The following is a 20,144-nucleotide window of genomic DNA, read 5'->3' as shown; positions in this document are numbered from 1 at the left end:
TATATATATATAATTTTCTCAAAATAATTGTTATAAAATGGTAAAATAGGATAATAGATCGAATGTGGGAGAGATGAGTGAAAAATGAACATAATAGTGTTTTAATCTAAAAATACTTCAATATTCTTGGAAAAAAATTGTAAACAAAGTCCACCAAAACCCTCTGATCGGTGACGACCTGATTTCATTGACTCTACACATTGGATGTCCATTTGATGTGATGGCTTCCACAAACTATACCCCGGAAGCACGCCACCACCAGGGATCCGGCGACTCATTCGCATCATTACGACTAATTCTGTATGCCAATGGCGTCCTCGTATCATTATAGAGTGTTTGAAATGTATTAATGTTATTTGCTTTTTGAGCTGTGCGGTGGTGTATACATTGCTGGCATAAAACATGGACCAGCTAAACCAACTCGGAACGAGGGTCAAATCTATTACTATTTTTCTGTGGGTGTGCATGACAATTCATCGCACGTCTGCTACAGTCAAAGAAATGTGTTCGCAAGCAACGTTTCCTACACCCGCCGCCTACGCAACCTGGCCGTCACAGCAGTGGTGGCACGAGATAAACTCCATCCTCTCTTTTTGACCTCTCGATGTCTAAAGAAGCTCGGGCGCATCACTTGGGCCACAAGAAAATTTCTTCTTCTCAGACTTCCAATTCTTTTATAGGATGCGTCTTTGCGTTCACAACATTAGTCATCAAAATGAGAATTCTCTCGTACTCAGATTGATGGAGATCTCATGGACATTTCGTGAATTGTGATGAGAAACAAGTTGCACAAAACCAAAAATGTATCTACTCCTAGGTAGAGAAGGATATTCACATTTACTTGTAACCTAATTTAATTCCATATGTATTGTAGAAAAGTGGCTTACTCCATATAACCTCGCAAACCGTTGATGTGGTCGAGTATCCACAATACATATCACATCTAGGTGAGTGCACATCAAACCGACAAATCAGCGACAGACTGACCGTTGATCTTGTGTTCGACGGTTATGATCATTGCAGATGATTGGTATTCCTTTATATATATATATATATATATCATTAAATCACACCATCACGAAACCCCTACATAAATTATTAGATTTCGAACAATAAAAATGATAATACTAGTGATAACAATAGATATAATAATAATAATAAAACCGATGAAATCTGCTGGTACAAGAAAACAGCCACAAGCCCTCGTGGAATTTACGCCATTTAAAATTCCTCCCCATCCTCCGACAAGGCTGTGCGATCTCCAAGGGATCAAATCGTCGCCCGACCGACCCTGAGGAGTAGTGGACGGGCGAAGGCAGAGCCGGAGCTGCGAGGCGAAAAAGACGGCGAGTATTCAATCTCCTCGAAACCCCATCTCTCCTTGTTTCTTTGTTGGTCATCCGTCTTCCTGATTCTTGATTCCAAGATCGGCTTTACCGCTGGATCTTGGATCCATGCGTCACCTATTCTCCTCCATCCTTCTTGGATCCGGCATCCGCGCCATGGTTCTGAAGGATGAATCGGGTTTTGGAACATGGCATGCTTTTGGGGTGGGTTCTTGCGGTGGTAATCGCGCTGGAAATAGCTGGTGATAGGGGGTTCTTGGCTTTGAAATGGCATGCTTTTGCGGTGCGTCTTGGCTTTGGGAGGGGTTGGGTGCCGAGTTTTTCTTGCCGGGAGTTTAAAGTGTGCGCGACTTTTGGTGTTCTTTGTAATGATTACTGTGAAAAAGTTAGATTCATTGTCTAGGCTGGTTACGTCCTGATCTTGTGGGGCTGGAGAATCGATTCGTGATGGGAAATATAAACAAAGGGGAAAGGGAAGAGAAAATAAATAGTTAGGTTGATTCCTGCTATTATAGGCATATTAATAGTTCATCTGTGTTGACTGTGACACGAATCGGTTATTGCTGGTAAAGATTCCTTGTGCTCAATGCCATCTTCATATTAAGAAGATTAGGAAGATATGATACTTGTCTATGAAATCAAATGCAGAGGATGAGTTATATGATGTTTCAGAAGTACTGTTGTTGCTTGCTTGATGTTGCAAACTTTATTTGAGCAGCAACATGATGGTTCACTAGGTTGGCAGGGGATTCAAGCTGTAATTTAAAAAATAAAAAACATGCCAACGAAGTATTTGTATTTTTTAGGATTTTGCCAAGTCATTCCAGTTTTCCTTGTAAAATCATAAAAGGAAACAGAAACTTGTAGTATGACAATGAATACAGAAATAGTTGCAAGTAATTTAAGTAGCTTAAGAGGTATCTTGTCAAATCCAACAACTTCCTCTGAACTTAGTTTTGAAATGTATAAGGAACCACCTCCAAGATTGTTATGTATTTTGGAGACATCAGGACCTAAGCACTGTTGTATGCTAATCGTGGCACGTCTTTCCTAAAGTTGCCATAATGGTTGAAAATTTGAACACTAAAATATGTTTGCATGGAGAATTCAATCCATAAGTTTAACCAGGGCTTTGGAATACTAAGGTGGAATATGTATGTTAATGTCTTAGTGATATGCTGATGATAGTGGAATGCATCAACTGTAAATGTTTATGATGCAAGCACTGGATTTTTTTTATCTTTGTTTCGATATTAGTAATTCTGATAATTCTAGATTTTTAAAATTATTAGAAAAAAAAAATTGCACCCAACGACACTGTTAGATGGTAACATTAGTAGGAAGCCTGTCAAACATAACCTATTGACAGTTGACTGAACCTGCTTATATTATTTTTCTTTGTTATATTTTGGGTTTTCATAGGTGACCTATTGCTATGAAATGTCTGACAAAATAATTTGCCTGATTTTCCTAGAAGTTGCTTTTTCCTAGAATCACCAGTTTTGTAGTAGTTTCAGTTTAGAAGAACAAATTCTGTTTTCCAATTTGACATCTCCACCTTTAAGCCATTGTCTTAGTCAGAGTGGTAAACACACACATATATTCATGGTAAATGCAGTTCTTTCAGCTTGATGGAGTTTCTACTTTTGAAATTATCTAGAAAATTGGGAATGAAAATGCATGTCCTACAAGTCATTTAATATCAGCCATGTTGCATCAGCATGGCTGCTGAATCTGAGACACCCTTTACTTTGGTTGTTGTTTGGGTTCTTTGAAGTTTGATCCTTTTTTTGTATCTAATATATATTTATAATCTTTTTCAGGATCCATGGTTTCCTTTGGGATGCAAATTTGGCAACTCTGCAGATGATCTACTTCGTTGGCCTTCTCTTGTGTGTCCCCTTTAGAATTTGATTTTTCTTTTGACCATTGTGTATCGAGACATTTTTATCTGAAACATATTCCTTGTTGTACATTTGTATATATTGTGACAATCTAGTGGTATATTATATATCCATTTCTCAACTTTGTTGGTGCTATAATCTCTTGCATGTGAGTATATATATATTATCTTTGACTTGCATAATTTCTGACTGGAACTGTTACAGCATTTGATGGAACTCGTAGATGTGATTTCATTTTACGTGGAAAGGAGAACCAACTTACACCATTAACCTTGGACTCTTGATCATCTGAAAACTTGGAAATTTTGCTTGTTTTCCATCCATGGAGAGCTTGGCGCAGCTGGAAACCTTATGTGAAACGCTGTACACTTCCCAGAATTCAGCTGAACGAGCACATGCAGAGATCACCCTTAAATGCTTTTCTCTGAATCCAGACTACATTCCACAGTGCCAGTACATTTTGGACAATGCATCGACTCCTTACGCTTTGGTGTTGGCTAGTTCCAGCTTGTTGAAGCAAATAACGGAACATAAACTGTCTTTGCAGATGCGGCTTGATATCCGTAATGTTCCTTTCTAGTTATATACATTAATTGTTATACACATCTTGTTCTTTATGAGCAGAGGGGATATATTTTTTTTCCGTATAATTTTTTTGCCATTATATTCCATGCCCAATTTATTTCTTTCGTTTTTGTTCTTCTAACTAGGAGCATATATGTGACATTTTTTGACATTATAAATATAAACGGCTGCTAAAGCAGGTTGTGAAGCTTTGGAAATTAACCTTATTGTTGCTTTAACTTCTGCATAGTACTGTACCATCGAATTGGAATACTATTTCATTTTTTGTTTGCAATTTACTGTACAGATAGAATGCCTAAAATTTATCCTTTTGCTTAGTCATGCCATTATGTTCTTGGCTTATTTTTCTGTAGTCTGAGCATAATGTGGTCTGAAGTTTTAGTCTTAAAAAGCTTTCTTTGGCTTTTTGTTATATATTGATAGTCTTGTCTTGCAATTAACGTATTTGTTTGACTTATCTTGCAATGTTCTAAATTGGCATGCAATCTCTTTGAAGGAAATTATGTGATAAATTACCTTGCTACCAGAGGACCTGAATTGGAGAACTTTGTAATTGGATCTTTAATTCAACTTTTATGTCGAGTGACGAAATTTGGATGGTTTGATGATGATAAATTCAGGGAAGTTGTAAAGGAAGCGACAAACTTCTTGAATCAGGTAACTAATGCTTTCTTAGATCTTAAGTTTATTCTCATATATTCTCAGAACTTTGTTAAAGCTGGGGACCATGCCTGCGGTAAGGATAGATGTCACTAGCATTTTAAGTATTTACTCTTGGATGTGCTATTGAGACCAAAATAATGTTTCTCTCTTCTCTCTCTCTCTCTCTCTCTCTCTCTCTCTCTCTATATATATATATATATATATATATATATATATATATATATATATATTCTATCTCCTTCCCTTTTCTCTGTTTCTGCATAGTGAATTTGTTATGCTCTTCACATCTTAATGATCTTTGAGATCTTTGACTTAGACTGCATGCTTCCACTAGCTACATGCCATGCTTAAATTGGATGCAGTTGGGATGAATTGGTGCCTACAGAACAAATTAATCTAACTTGAACACCAGTTTTTAAACTAAAGAATAACAAAGATGTGTAGGTTCTTCTTTTACTCCGTAAAGTTCATTTTATCCTTGAGTTCCATGCATAAATCTTATATTGATTATCCACTGTCGAATTTTGTCACCTTATTATGGCTATTGTCACTGGTTAACCTTGCTATATACGTAAGTGAGCACACAACCTGAAGTGACGCAGATGATAAACACAGCCTAAAGTTTTGTAAAAACTGACTTTTACTTTTCATGGAATATCCTTTTCCTTGGAGGTAGAACTCAATCTAGTATTATTTTTCTGAGGCAAGGCCAGGGCTTATTCTGTTGTGCTGAAGGTACAACTAATTGTTAGACATGATTCTGCATCTGCCTAGCTAGGTTCTACATATACCTTTAAGTATAAATCTCAAACTCATTAATGACCAAGCAGCTGAATCCATCATCATTTCATATGGAAGTCTTGTGATTTTGCTAACTACCAACTACCAAGTGATAGATAGTTCCTTTACTTGTTGAGTTTATGTATTTATTCAAAATTCATGAAAAACATTGAGATTACGTGTTTCAGATAATTGTCAGACAGATATGTTGAGTTCAAGGTAAGGACCAAACTCTCATGTCCTGGCATGTCATATGCGTATGAGTTAGTTGTTAGCTTGGTTGACATACTTATGTTGCTCTGTGGTAGATAAAATATTGTGCCTCATTTGCAAAATAAAAGAATGGTGCAAAAGATGTCTAAGTTCTGTTTTATCTTTATAGGAGTAGAGACTAACTGTCTTGTGTTTTTGATTTATAATCTTGAAAAGGATGATAAAGACTCCATTTCGGCAGATATGTGACATACAACTGAACTACGTGTTTACAACCTACTGGCAAGAGATATATTTTGTGCTGTATGAATTACCTTAAACTGAGATTCAAATTATAATCGATCCATTTTTTGTCTGTCAGTATTTCTTGGGCCTTGATAAAAGTCTTCAATGGAACTTTTGGATTTGTTATATTTGAGCTGAATGTCTCATTCAAATTTACCTCTTTGATGCTTACCTCTAACCAGAATATTTCAATGGCATGTCTATGCAGTTTGGCTGCACTGTATCAAATACTTGAGTTTTTAGCGAAGCCCTAATCATTGACATATTTTCATTCTCTATTTTGTTTAAGCTAGCTGTTTTTGTTCACTCTATGGTTTAGACATTGAAATCTGTTATATTTGTCAGATTTTGTTGTTGAGATCAAGGTTCCTGATTGTGGGGCACCTGAATTAGTTATAAATGGCTAGGAAATGATGGGGAAATTTTACAGTAACCTGAATGGGTTTAAATTTCACTGTAGATGATGGAAATACTTGAAATGCTATGTTCAGCCAATTACTGAGCCATATTTGATATAATTAAATTTGTTGTTTGCTCATGTTTGAGCATACATTTTCTGTTGTGGATGCATCTGGTTCATTGAATTTTTGTTTTAATTGTCAGCCAGTTGTTCAAAAAACACCCTATAAGAAGAAAAGATCAATAAATAATACATATGTAGTAAAATTTTCAGATTCCTTGTCTCAAATGATTTCTGCCAATCTAAGGAATCACATAATTACTATCTAGAATGAACAATGGATGCTAAAATTGTGAAATAATGTGAATAAGAGATCAGTCCATCAAGATGGGTTTGTGACAATGATGGTGCTTTCTGTTTATTGTCCTCATTATCACAAAATTACGTGGTTTGTTGCCATATGAAGGACTAGATTGTTAGAATCTGAAATTTCGTATGCAAGATGTTTGGATCAGGGAACACTATTTTATCCAATGTACCAGGCGAAATTTATTGGTGAACCAGGACACTGACTGCTCATTTTTAGACAGTCCAATTGCAGTACAGGGCTTACTGTCTAGTACTCCTCCTTTTCCTGCTCCTCCTCTTCATCTTCTTCTTCTCCTTCTCCTCTCCCATTCATGTGTTGGTTTTGCTGGCACAGCATGGACTGGATCTGTGCTGGTTTGGCCATGGACTATAATGGAGTTGGTAACCAAAATGTCAAACCATGGTTCAAATTATGTTGCTACTTTCTGTATGCAAAGTTGCAATGATGAAATTTCATAGAAGACATCCAAATACATCTTCTTTCAGGCATCATTTGTTTGCTAAATTTATCATCTGATCCACGTGGAGTTTGTACACTAGTTTTGAAGGTTTCATTTATTGCTTATTGTAAGATCCTTGATTTCTGTGTTTCAGGCATCATCAGGTCATTATTCTATAGGCTTGAAGATGCTCAATCAGCTTGTATCTGAGATGAACCAGGTTAGTCTTACCTTTGCAATTTAAAATCTTTATTTATATCTTTCTGCAAGTAAAGCAATATTAATTAACATTAGAAAGTGAAATGTGTTAATCATACTACTAGATGTTCAGAAGTCTTACCATTTAATCCTTATTGTATGTAATTTCTATCCTGCAAATTCTGTTATCTTATATTTTTTAGTGGAAATTGTATGGCCTGATAAATCAGAAAGGTTCCTTTTATGATCATGCCTGAATTTTTTGACTACTTCAGTGGTTAGGGTTGCTAATCAGGCAATGACCTTCCTAGATCACGTTATATTAAATTTCTTTCTTTCTGTTTGTTTTTGCTTTACTATTCTTTCTGTCATAGCTTCAAGCCATGATACCTTTTAGTGCACACATCTTTTATACTGCTCATTTACCTCACTTTTCATGGTGATCAAACTATAAAATATAGTACAGAAGCAATGTTTAAAACTGGGTGTGCTAGAGAACGCTTTAGCTCATGATAAGTTTAAAATGTGTGAATAATGAAAAATGTAAATGCATGTTTGCTATATAGTAGACATTTGCATTGGTTATGGCAACTAGAAAATTGTCTTCATTTGCCCATGTTATAATGAGCACAAATTATGTTGACTACTTTAGATTTGTCAAATAGAAAATTAGAAGATAAAACCTCAAAGAAATGTTCTCATGAACATTTGCCTTTTGATCTAGCTCAAACATTAATGAACTAGATTAAAATAGTTGTAGTCCAAATGATCTTGAGGTTCACTCAATCAAAACACTAAATCTCACTCTGTACTAGTGATTTAAATGGGCACTCGGGATCTTGAGGTTCACTCAATCAAAACACTAAATCTCACTCTGTACCAGTGATTTAAATGGGCGCTCGGGATCTCGGGTGTTCGCCTAAGCGTTCGGGCAAGGCGAGGCAAGGTGAGGCGAGGTTCGAGGGTCCCAACAGTGAACCAGGTGGCGCGCTTCAATGAGGCGTCGCCTAGGCGCTCACTCAAACTCAGGCATCAGGTGCCTTAGGTGAGCGCCCGGTTCAAACAGTTGAACCGAACTAGACTTTTAAATTTGGTTTGATTCAACAATTGCTAGTTTGTTTGATTAAACCAACTAACCACTTCTTACCTGCAAAAGCCACTCCCGCACGACCCTGAGCGATCAACCCTAGCTAGCGCTCCTGCCTCTGCCGTTGATGTTTTCTGCCGCTACCTCTACCCCAGACGCAGTGGACCGAGGCATCCTTTGTTGTTGATGGACGGGTTCGACGACTTAGCCTTTGTTCGTAGCTTTCTTCCGTCGTTGCTAGCAGTTCCTTTTACCATTGAGCGAGAGGACCGCAGCTTCCTCCACGACTGACGTACACTTTAGAAGCTTCCTCTGTTCATGATGTCGTCATCCGGAGCTTCCGTTGCTGTCGCTATCACTGTCCACAGCTTCAGCCACTGTCACAGTTGTCATCCGCAACTTCCTCCGGTACCGCGACTGTCATCCGCAGCTTCCTCCGCCGCTGTTGCTATCGTCTACAACTTCCTCCGTCATTGTTGCCTTCTCCTTCCTCATTGTCAACCATCGGTGACACTTTTCTCTAGCTTGTTTTTTTCTCCCCCTCTACTAGTGTTAACGGTTTTTTTTTCCCCTCTAACTACTGTTAACAATAAGTAATATATTGTTAACAGTAGATTTTTAGAACTAATGACAAGTGTACAAAGCAGTTTAATTCTAATACAGGTCTTCATAAACATGTTTAGCATATTTCTATTTAGTTGTATATTATTTTAATTATAATATTCAGGAGTGCCTCGTTTCGCTCGGGCGGGCATCTAGTGCCTCGGGAGTTGTGGGACTTTGGCGGCTTTTGGTGCCTAACACTTTTTAAATTACTGCTCTATACCAATATTATTTGCTAATTGTCTTGCTAAACTTAGTTTATAATATTTTTTATGTCAAAAATGAATTGAAATGTTTTTATGAACCATTGTAAACCATATGCAAAGAATACATTTTAAGAACTTCTAAAAATGTATCAAGTAAATACATGGTACGTATATTACAATTGAAAAACTTGTAAATATGTGAATTTATTATTAGTGTCTACTACTATCGAAAGGATCACTATGTTGTTGCTGGAGGTAGTTGGAGATCAATACTAGAATTTTGAAGAACCCGTGAATGATACTACTTCCATGAAATTTGATACCGATGTATCAAACTAGAATCATTGTTGAATCAAACTAGAAAGTCTTGGCATCTTGTTCATTAAATCTAACTTGGGTAGTAGCTGTTGTGTTGGTATAGTTGGATGAGTATGATTGCTAACGACTATTCATGAATAGTACAGAGTCATGCAATGATGGCGATTGAGATTCGAGAGTAGAATTGCCATCACAATAGTGGTGTTGTGAGCCATATGAAACCTCATATTGGCAATTTGGAATCAAGTATTGACATTGTAGTGGCCTACAAGTGTTAGGATCGGAGCGGCACTAAGAGGGGGGGGGGGTGAATTAGTGCAGTGGTAAAATGACGTTGGTTTAAAAACTTCCGTACGATAAAAAACCAATATTGATGAAAACCGATATGGAAGCTTGATAACTTAGAAGCGTATGGAAGCGTAGTGACTAAGTAAAGAAGTTTGCAGTATGTAAATGGCAAGATTAGGATGCAAACCAGAGAACACAGGTAGTTTTAAAGTGGTTCGGTCAAAATGACCTATATCCACTTGCAAAGCCTTCTTCGAAGAGGCTCCCAACTTTCACTAGTAAATCTCTTTGTAGGGGAAGGACTAATACCCCTCTTACAACCTTTACAAGTGGTTCACACTCTTACAATTCTTTTAAACAAGAAGAAGGGAGGTGAACACTCAAGCAATTTGAAAACTAGACTTGTTAAGACTTTGCTTTTCAAAGGTTGTGATCTTAGTTGAGAATTGAGGGGTATTTATAGGCCCCAAGAGGATTCAAATTTGGGCTCCAAAAATTTGAATTCTCTTGGGTTTCCGAGGCTGGCGGTGTCACCGCTTGTCGGTGGCGGTGCCACCACCGGACCTCTCGGGTGCTGGGCGGTACCATCGCTCAGATCTCGGGTTTTGGGCGATGCCACCGCCTAATCTGGCGGTGCCACCGCCTGCACTATTTCAGCCCACTGGTTGGGCTCCAAACTTGGCCCAAACCAGTCCGAACTCGGGCCCAATTGGCCCCTACTTGGGTTATAGGATTAACACCTAATCCTAACCCTAATTAACATGCTAACTATGAATTTAAAGACATTTCCTAAGCTATTACAAAGTCCGTAAGTCAAGACTTCTTCCGGCGAACTTCCAGCGGTCTTCCGATAAACTATCGGAAACCATTCTGCGGACTCCCGGCAAGCTCCTAGACTTCACGATTTGATCTTGGTGAGTTCCAACGAGCTTCTTCGGTAAGCTCCGATCTTTCTCGGCGAGCTCCGCGAACTTCCCACAAACCTTCCGACGAGCTTCCGAAAAACCCTTCGGCAAGCTCCCTACTCATTCTCGGCTAGTTTCGACAGCGTTCCCGACGAACCTTCGGACTTCCGTCAAACTCTTGAACTCCCAACGAATCCTTCGTGCTTGACTCCGCACTTTGTTTCGCTTTATGTCTTCATCGTTATCGTAGTTAATCCTGCACATGCAAGCCAAAACTCTACTCCGATCTAGACAGTTATTACAACGCGAATTGACATTCTGTTGCCCGGTACGTCATTGGTTGGCGCTTCGTCCGATTCTTCAGCGCATCGTCTTCTCTTGCGGCTTGTTGCCCAATCGGCGGTTGACCTCCGCAACCCCGATATCCTTGGCGCAATTCCGCTCTCCTTGGCCCGATGCCCGACGTCCGAAACCTTCTGCCGTCCAATATCCTGACGTGATCTCCTCCGGCGCAACGTCAATTCCTCCTGCGTCAACTGTCTAATCCTGATCGAGTAGACCTGCATTACTCAAAATGCAGTTAAACATCTAAACACAATCAATTAGTTTCATCATCAAAATCCGAGATTCAACAGATTATGGTTAGAAGTGATTAGCCCAGATATTATGTTGTTAAATTATGTTGATTCAACTAATCATGCTAATTTCAGTCTTTTAAATCTCACCTATTATATATATATATACATATATACATATATACATATATATATATGTGTATATATGTATGTATATATATACATATATATACATACATATATATACATACATATATATATATATATATATACATCAAAATCCGAGATTCAACAACAAGATCCATATTGGTAAGAAGGTTGTGACCGTGAAGGACTCTTGTTTGATTCAATCGTAGTGGCCTTCCTTCTTCCTCCTCCCTCCTTTTCCTTCACCACCTCTGCTTCTTCTTTCCTCTTCCTTTCTCTTCGTCCATTGCTGCCTCTTCTTCCTTTCTCCTCACTATCATCTGTTCCTTTCTCTTATCCTTCTTTCTTCCTCTTCGAGTCTTCGTTACACACGTATACCATATGCCAATATTGTCAGTCCAGCTAGGGACTGATACGGTAGTCGTTATGAAATGACAGTCTTTGGAATTAACGACAGATGATCTTAATTGTCAGGTCTTACTTGTAATAGAACTAGGCCCAGTTTCTGCTTGTTCAAATTTACAACAATTTCAATATATTTCTTTTGTGATTTTATTGACTATTTGATTTTGTTGGGAGTCTTATAAAGGCCGAGCTTTTTCTTTTTTGTTTGTTTTCTTTGATGTGACAAAAGGCATGTTAAGCCATTATGCAAACATACCAAGTTTCTTTATGTCCCATACGCATGTAATCAGATTGATTTTTGAAATAAATTTTCACTGTTGTTATTTCTTTGGATAATCAAGGAAGAAAATTTTATTAAGTGTTCCTAGAAAGACATACATTGTTTCTTAATGTAGAATACAATAAATTAGTAAAGTGTATAATTACACCTGCTAATGTATCACTAGAGGCCGCTGGAAAAAGAAATCGAAGGATGTGAGGCTAGCTGACCAAGAAAATCTTGTTATCTTTATGCAAAAGAAAAAAAAATCAAAGTCTTTCTTCACAAAACAGATTGATTTTTGAAATAAAATTTCACAATTGTTATTTCTTTTGATGGTCAAGGAAGAAGATTTTATTGAGTGGACCTAGAAAGACATACGTTGTTTCTTGATCTAGAACACCACAAATTAATATAGTGTAAAATTACAGGCAGCTACTTATTGAATCACTAGAGGCAGTTGGAAAAAGAAACGACCAAGAAAATCTTGTTATCTTTTTACAAAAGAAGAAAAAATCACTGTTCTCTTCATTTATAATCAAGATTTGCAAAACCGTCTGTTTCAGTATGATATGATACATGCAGTATTTACCAGTCAGGCAGGTTACCAGTGGTTCAAATAAACCAGGGTAACTAGGATGGAAGCTTGGTACCAGACGTTTACCAGTCTTACTGATAGTTGGTACATATCAAGAAAGGTTTTTTTTAAGTTTTTTAGGATTTTTTTGTACATACCAATGCTTGGTATATGCTACCGTGGTCTGAACTTTGATTGGTACAGTACCCTTACACGAAATTGCGGACCTTGTTGATAATCATCATTAGAACCCTAATCCTAGCTAAACTAGGACTATAAATAAGCAGCATCTGGGGTACAAGGCTTCGTTTATAGGAAATCTTGTAATCCCATAAAATCCCAAACAAAAGTACATTAGTATCTATCAAAATTCAATTTCTAACGACACACTGACTTTTCCAATTCAATCTTTATCTAAAATAATATTATAGACAAATGTAAACTTAAAATAGAAGAGGATTTTCTAAAGATACTGTTAAAATAACCAAATCAATAAGTGAAGCCTAGTTTAACATTGAGGTTGAATCTATTCACTTATAGGGTTCAAATTCATGCCCTGTGATCCCATGGAGCCATTTGTAGACTCATCTTCATCTTGAATATGATTGGTTCTTCGATGAATTTGACTAGGATTCTTAGATCTATTTGTTCTATCAAATATCTTTTTTATCATCAAAGACATTTACATCAACATACCTAGTCATGCTCCTAACATGTTCATGATATCTAGTTCTTGCTGCCATGTTTTATACATAGATGGATCTTAAATCATTGTCTTTTATTGCTATGCTTTCATGAGAGTATGTCTAGGTGCATTATCTTTATTGGATCTTCTATAGTTATATACATTATGATTGTAAATGTTTCCATTAGGAACCATTCTAATAAACTATTTGATTGAACATATTTGAGATGTTAAGCTTAGCTATTGTGTTCTGAAGAGACTGTTGATTCTGCGACTCCACTTACATTTTCACTGTTATTCTTCACCCTGTCCAGCCCAATGTTGGATTGCCTCTAATACAACAACGCAAGGTTGCCTGCTCTTTCAGAGATCAATCACTTTTCCAGATATTCCAAGTATCTATAACTTCATTGCATCAACTAAAAAGTGATGGAAATTTCCAAGGTTTTTTCTTTCTTTTTTGTCATTGTCATGCCCTGTTTAACTTTTTTGCTTGATATAATTTAATGGTATGTTTCTTAATTGTATGCTTCATCATCATACAGTCTCTGGTGTGCTGAAGGAACTTACTCTTTCACTTGCACTAAAGTGCTTATCTTTTGACTTTATTGGTACTTCGGTTGATGAAAGCTCTGAAGAGTTTGGTACTTTGCAGGTAATATCTTACATCATGAGAACACACACATATATGTTTTATCTTCTTGTGAGATTCTATCGCAACTGGCAGCTGATGCCTTTGATACCTGGCAAGTAGTCATTAATATTCTTCTATTGCTGCAGATTCCATCTTCCTGGAAACCAGTAGTGCAAGATCCTTCTACCCTTCAGGTTTTCTTTGATTACTACAGAATCATGGGGCCTCCTCTCTCGAAAGAGGTATTGCTAACAGTTCCCATCCAAACTACATGAAATCTTTTAATTTGGTTTGCAGGTAACCATGCTTTATTCAACTATAACCTATATGGCCAGGCAACTTTTATTTGACATTCATCTATATCATACCCTGCTATATATCTTTGTTTTTCTTAATTTTCTTTAAATTTTATCAATGCTAACCATGCCTTGAATTCTTGGACATAATTGTTCATTTGTGGTGTGGTACAAATCAAACATTTGCAATTGGCAATTTCATTGTTTCCTTCAACAAGTTCTTAATGGTTTTCTTTTGCTTTTTATTCCCTTCAGTTTTGCTCGAAATCCAATAATGTTTCAGTCAATGTTCAAAATTTCTTCCCTTCCCTGATGTTCCTGTTAGTTCGAGGGATGTCTACCGTTTAATAATGATGTTGTGTTTGTTTATCTTTTATTATATTGCACCATTCCTATGTTTCTATGAGGATGGAGCCTTCCACATCTACTATGTCAGGAACCTTGTGCACTAGGCTTCACTTTTCCTTCCAAAACTTCTGTATTATCTCTTGTTTTCATTTATTTTTGCTTGAAAATTTGTTTTTTAAAACTTGATCTAATTTGGTATCTATCCTTTCCAGGCTTTGGAGTGTTTAGTTAGACTTGCATCTGTAAGGCGGTCCTTGTTCACGGATGATCCTGCCCGGTTCCAGTTTCTTGGTCATTTAATGAACGAGACAAAAGAGATTATACAGACCGGCGAAGGTTCACTATCATTTTGTTTATTGAAAGTGCAGTATACAGATTATTTTGTTTTATCCTTTCAAGATGTTATGCAAATTGTAGTTTTCCTTGGCTATGTTTTAAAATCCTAACCAAGTTGTTTAGTTGCACACTAGACTTAAATCATTGACTTGTGGAATAAATCATTGACTTGCGGAAGTCCAAAAGATTATGACATCCACACGAATCCTAGTGTCAGTTATGCATCTTGACGGAGGATTGCATTTTGGATATATTGAAAAGCATGTGTGCTGTAAAGGATTATGATAGTTCTAATAGTTTTAATTATAGGAGTTAATAGGTGAAAACTGCACAGTATATATAGAAATTTGGTCAAACATGACTATTTATTGTTAAGGATTTTAACTTTGACTGGATTAGTTGGCATGGATCTATATTTACCAGTTTGATGGCCAATCAGTATGTGAAGCATGCAATTTTGCTTGGTCTGATTCTATCAAGTGCTTACCATATTGGGTGTCTAGCTAGGCAAATATACCAATACCCCTGGTAAATATACAGGTAATGTTCTCCTGTATGCACCTCTCTCACCCTCCCTCTACGCATAGACGTGCCTAGCTTTTGAAGTCCTGGTAGTAGGGTTCTACATTTCGGATATCGAGCCCATGGCCTGATTGGTCCAGTACGTGCAGGAGTATTGAGACATGGTACACCAGCACACATTGTGACACAGGTTTTTACTGGTTTTGATTGACCACAACTCTAAAGATCCTTGATTAAGGTTTTTTCCCCCACCTTTTGTTGATAAATACAATCAAGATCCATAAAGTTGAAGTAATTTCAGTCTAGAAAACAACAAGTATTGTATAAGACATATTTAATAAAAGGATCACAGGTTATTTTCAAAGAATACATTGTATATACAAACAAGTTATGTCTTCTAAGCAATTAAGCATAATAAGATTGTATACATGCTTCTTTTTTTATTGTTAAAACAATCCTCATGGTTTCATGGGATTGGGTTGGGCATCACAGGTTGTTTCTGAAGAATACATTGTATGCACAAACAAGTTATATCTTGTAAGCAATTAAGCATAACAAATTTGAAGGATAATAAAGTCCTATACATGCTCCTATCGTCAAAATAATCGTCATGATTCCGTGAGATTAAATCGGGATCCTCGATGTGACTCCATTGTAGATCGATACAGTATGTCTGCAGGACCTATGAACTTAAAGCATCTTATACTGATAAACAGTGTGCCACTAATGCAATAATATGATACCAGTTGTTGACTCATTGTAATGAATCACCTGTGTGATAGGAGGTACCTAGGTCAAGAAGGACCATGACAACTATGACCAAGTATGTAGTTTACTAAAGCTGTGGCTCTTGTCAATATACCATGGTTGTATGCTACAAGCGGTATCTGAGTTTAAAAAAAAGACCAACTACCTTGTATCTATTGGTCATAAAATCCAGGGTAGTAAGAAGGTTAAGAATGCAAGAAACTACTATCTGGCTCTGTATCGTGTTGGTTGTCTCATGTCCTCATATGGATTAACAGTGGTCGCCTGAATCAGGTGGGACTTGGGTGGCGAGAAGGAATGAGTGAGAAGGAAAGAAGGGAAAGAGGTTGAACAACCCTCTTTATGAAGTCGAGGTCCCAATTGGTCTTGACTGAAGTCCTTCAGGGTTGGCATATTGCTCGGTACAAGCCCGATGATAGGCCTGAATCAGGCGGCAAACTAAGTTTATTAGGAGGTAAGCCATACACAATGTGTAGACCGCTAGAAATTAGACAGTCCATGTTCTAATCCATGGGGAACCAGTATATACTGGGTGATACATGCTAGTCCATGCTATGACGAATGGTCGTCGCGTGCCCGCAACAACTCTGTTCAACGAACCGTTCGTCGTTTGTGTTTACATGTACAGCTGCTTGGCAGCATGTTTTGGCTTGGTTTTATGCCCTTTTGCTTGTAAAAATGTAAGTTCGAACAAGTTGCAGCGCTACAGTGCGATCGCTCACCGAACCGAGCAAAACAGCCCAAAATAACTCCGTTTTCGCATGCCACGGGTTGTTTTCTGTAGCCCGCTGCAGCACGCGAAACGTCAGCCATCTCAGCACCCTGGAACCACCCAGGTGACACCATGGGGGATGAGGCTTCGGTATAGTGTCGGGTGTTGAATAATCTTTCCTTCACACGTTACCTTGACGGGAACTTATTGTCGTGCCCGGCACCCGGTGAGCAGCTGCTTGTGGATTTGCAGCTGTCCGTTCAACCTTCTAAAGTCCTTGTTTTCCTCTTCTCCCTCTTTTCTCTTGTGCGCATAAGGTGCTCGCTGAATTGCTTGTAAAGCTTCCCCTTTTTGCGTGACGTCAGGACTTGTCTGTCGCTCGTTCTTCGAACTAATCAACTTTCTCTTTTACAGGTCCTTCGGGACCTGCGAGAGGTTGCAAGTGGGCTGATCTTTGCGGACGCATATCGCAAGGGCGAGGCGCGACTTAGGCAACGCAAGCTAAGTTCGCGTCTTTGCCGCAAGGGTGCGAAGTCCATGACATTGTGGTATCAGAGCGGGCAAGCAATTCGAGCAAGCAGCGAAGGAACTTCGCATTTTCGCTATGGCAAAGCATCGTGGCGAATCAAGCAAGATGGGGCAAGCCGGACCCTTGCCTTAAGCAGCCGCAGGTGGGCTGCAAGTGCATACTCGCTCTTATGTCATTGGAGCCACTCAAGTGGAGCACGACAACGAACATGACGAGCAAGAAGTTGGCTACTCTCTGTGAGTGGAGGAGGCATTATCGAGAGCGCCAACTGGGAAGAAGAGCCATAAGGAGAGACTCACAGCGGCGAAAACCCGCTTGGATGTTCTTGAAGCGAGCTTGGAGGAACTCTACCATGGCTAACGAAGGCTTGTTGGGGTAGAGAGCTCGCAAGAAGAAGCTTAGTCCCAAATCGACAAGGTTGAGGCCCTAGTCGACCGATTGTCAGATGACACCAAAGACTCTGTGCAACACCTGCAGGATGTCGTGGCAGAACTCACTTCCAGGGTGACTATGCTCACGAGGGCATTGAATGCGTGAGGAAGCAACACCTGCGTTGCATCGGCACAAAACTTGAGAGCACCCGAGCCGCATTGTTATGGAGGTACCCGAGATGCCAAAGAGCTCGAGAATTTCCTGTTCGACATGGAACAATACTTTCAAACTACGAGGCCTGATTATGAAGAAACTAAATTTCTATAGCGACCATGTATCTGAACGGAGATGCAAAACTTTGGTGGCGAACCCGTTGGGAGGAGATCCAATAAGGTCGGTGTCGAGTTGACACATGGGAGGACTTGAAGCGGGAGTTGAGAACTTAGTTCCTATCGGCGAACACAGAGTTCGTCGCAAGAAGGAAGTTGAGACAACTCCGCCAAAATACTTCCATTCGAGAGTACGTGAAGTAATTTTTTGCGCTAATGCTGGACATACAGGACATGTCCGAGAAGGATAAGCTGTTCAGCTTACTCGATGGTTTGAAGCTATGGGCTCAACAAGAACTACATTGAAGGAATGTCGCCGATGTGATCGGGGCAATTGCTACTGCAGAAAGGCTCACCGACTTCGTTTCCTCTGAAGACCCGGGAAAAAGGAAACAATCTTCAGGCAATCGCCCTCCAAAATATTCTCGATGGAAGGAGCTCAGGGGCGAACAAAGGAAGAAGAGTTCCCATAAAGGGCCAAGCCCGAAAGGCAAGGCCCCGAAACCTGGCGGATGCTTCTTGTGCGGAGGGCCGCACATGGTGAGAGAGTGCCCACAAAAACAGGCACTCAATGCTTTAACAGCTTCCATCCACCCCTCCCGGATCGGACAAGGGCAAGGTTGTCGCTCTTAGTTCGAGTAGTTCTGAATTCAGCAACGACAGTGAGGAGTCGCAAGGACCCCAGATGGGAGCAATGCATTTGTTGAACGCCATATGGGGTCAAGTGAGGGAGAACACGAAGACAAGGCTACAAAAAGCAGGAAGTGGCGAGCTGATGTACGTAGACATAAAGCTCAATGGCCAAACGACCCGTGCAATGGTGGACACGGGCGCTACCCACAACTTTATTGCTGATCGAGAAGCAAAGCGACTTGGGCTGATCTTGGAGAAGAGCCCAAGTCGAATGAAGGCGGTGAACTCGGAGGCCAAGCGAATCTCCGGGTTGGCAAAGGGAGTTCCCATCAAGATCGGAACATGGAGCAGGAGCGCAAACATGATGGCGGTGCCACTGGATGACTTCCAAGTGATTCTTGGAATGAAATTCATGCACGTGGCGAAGTTGGTGCCAATGCCGTTCCTAAACTCCCTATGTATGATGGGAGGTGACGACCCCTGTGTGGTTCCCGTCCCTCGGAGAGGAACCAGGGAACTCCAACATATATCGGCATTACAATTGAAGAAAGGGGTACGAAAAGGCGAACTAACATTCGTTGCTGTTATGAAGCTAGAGCCACTCGACGAGAAGGCCATTCATGAACCTGCTGTGGTGGCGAACGTCCTGAAGGACTTCACGGATGTTATGCCACCCGAGTTGCCGAAGACTCTGTCGCCACGCAGAGGCGTGGATCACCACATCGAGCTAGAGCCAGGAGTGAAGCCTCCAGCGAGACCACCCTACCGCATGCCCCCTCTAGAGTTGGCAGAACTCAGAAAGCAGTTAGGTGAACTGCTAAGCGGTGGTCTCATCCGCAGTTCTAGAGCACCATTCGGAGCTCCAGTGCTCTTCCAGAAGAAACAAGATGGGAGCCTCCGACTATGTGTCGATTACCGAGCCCTCAACAAAGTGACGGTGAAGAACAAGTATCCTATCCCGCTCATCGCGGACTTGTTTGACCAATTGGGCAAGGCCAAGTATTTATCAAAACTCGACCTTCGGTCGGGGTATTGGCAGGTGCGCATTGCTGAAGGCGACGAAGCGAAGACTACTTGTGTGACCAAGTATGGAGCGTTTGAGTTCTTGGTGATGCCTTTCGGCTTAACCAACGCTCCGGCTATGTTCTACACTCTTATGAACCAGCTATTCAAAGAGTATTTGGATAAGTTCGTGGTCGTCTACTTGGATGATATCGTCGTCTACAGTCAAACGCTTGAGGAGCATGTCAAGCACATTCGGACAATTTTCAAGGTTCTCAGGGAGAACACTTTGTTCGTGAAAATGGAGAAATGCTACTTTGTTCAAACGATGATCTTATTCTTAGGGCATCGAATCGGTGATGGCTCCATTCGGATGGACAAATCGAAGGTGCAAGTGGTTGCGGAATGGCGAACCCCAAAGAAGG

At 39.6% G+C, this 20,144-nt stretch overlaps 1 pseudogene across 1 annotated transcript in view; it reads left to right on the top strand.

The window, feature by feature from the left end:
* The first annotated feature begins 1,161 nt into the window (after positions 1-1,161).
* LOC135583973 (uncharacterized) overlaps positions 1,162-20,144 on the top strand; it is a 58,641-nt pseudogene continuing 39,658 nt past the window's right edge. Inside the window, exons 1-9 of the transcript XR_010479493.1 lie at positions 1,162-1,346; positions 3,170-3,238; positions 3,455-3,813; positions 4,332-4,492; positions 7,140-7,205; positions 13,553-13,682; positions 13,784-13,893; positions 14,019-14,114; positions 14,729-14,852. The product of XR_010479493.1 is annotated as an uncharacterized LOC135583973 (transcript). The remainder of the gene's footprint in view (positions 1,347-3,169; positions 3,239-3,454; positions 3,814-4,331; positions 4,493-7,139; positions 7,206-13,552; positions 13,683-13,783; positions 13,894-14,018; positions 14,115-14,728; positions 14,853-20,144) is intronic.

Source organism: Musa acuminata, chromosome BXJ1-9, assembly GCF_036884655.1.
Source record: "Musa acuminata AAA Group cultivar baxijiao chromosome BXJ1-9, Cavendish_Baxijiao_AAA, whole genome shotgun sequence".
In the NCBI taxonomy this organism is placed as follows: domain Eukaryota; kingdom Viridiplantae; phylum Streptophyta; class Magnoliopsida; order Zingiberales; family Musaceae; genus Musa; species Musa acuminata.
This window is presented reverse-complemented; position numbering and strand designations above follow the sequence as displayed.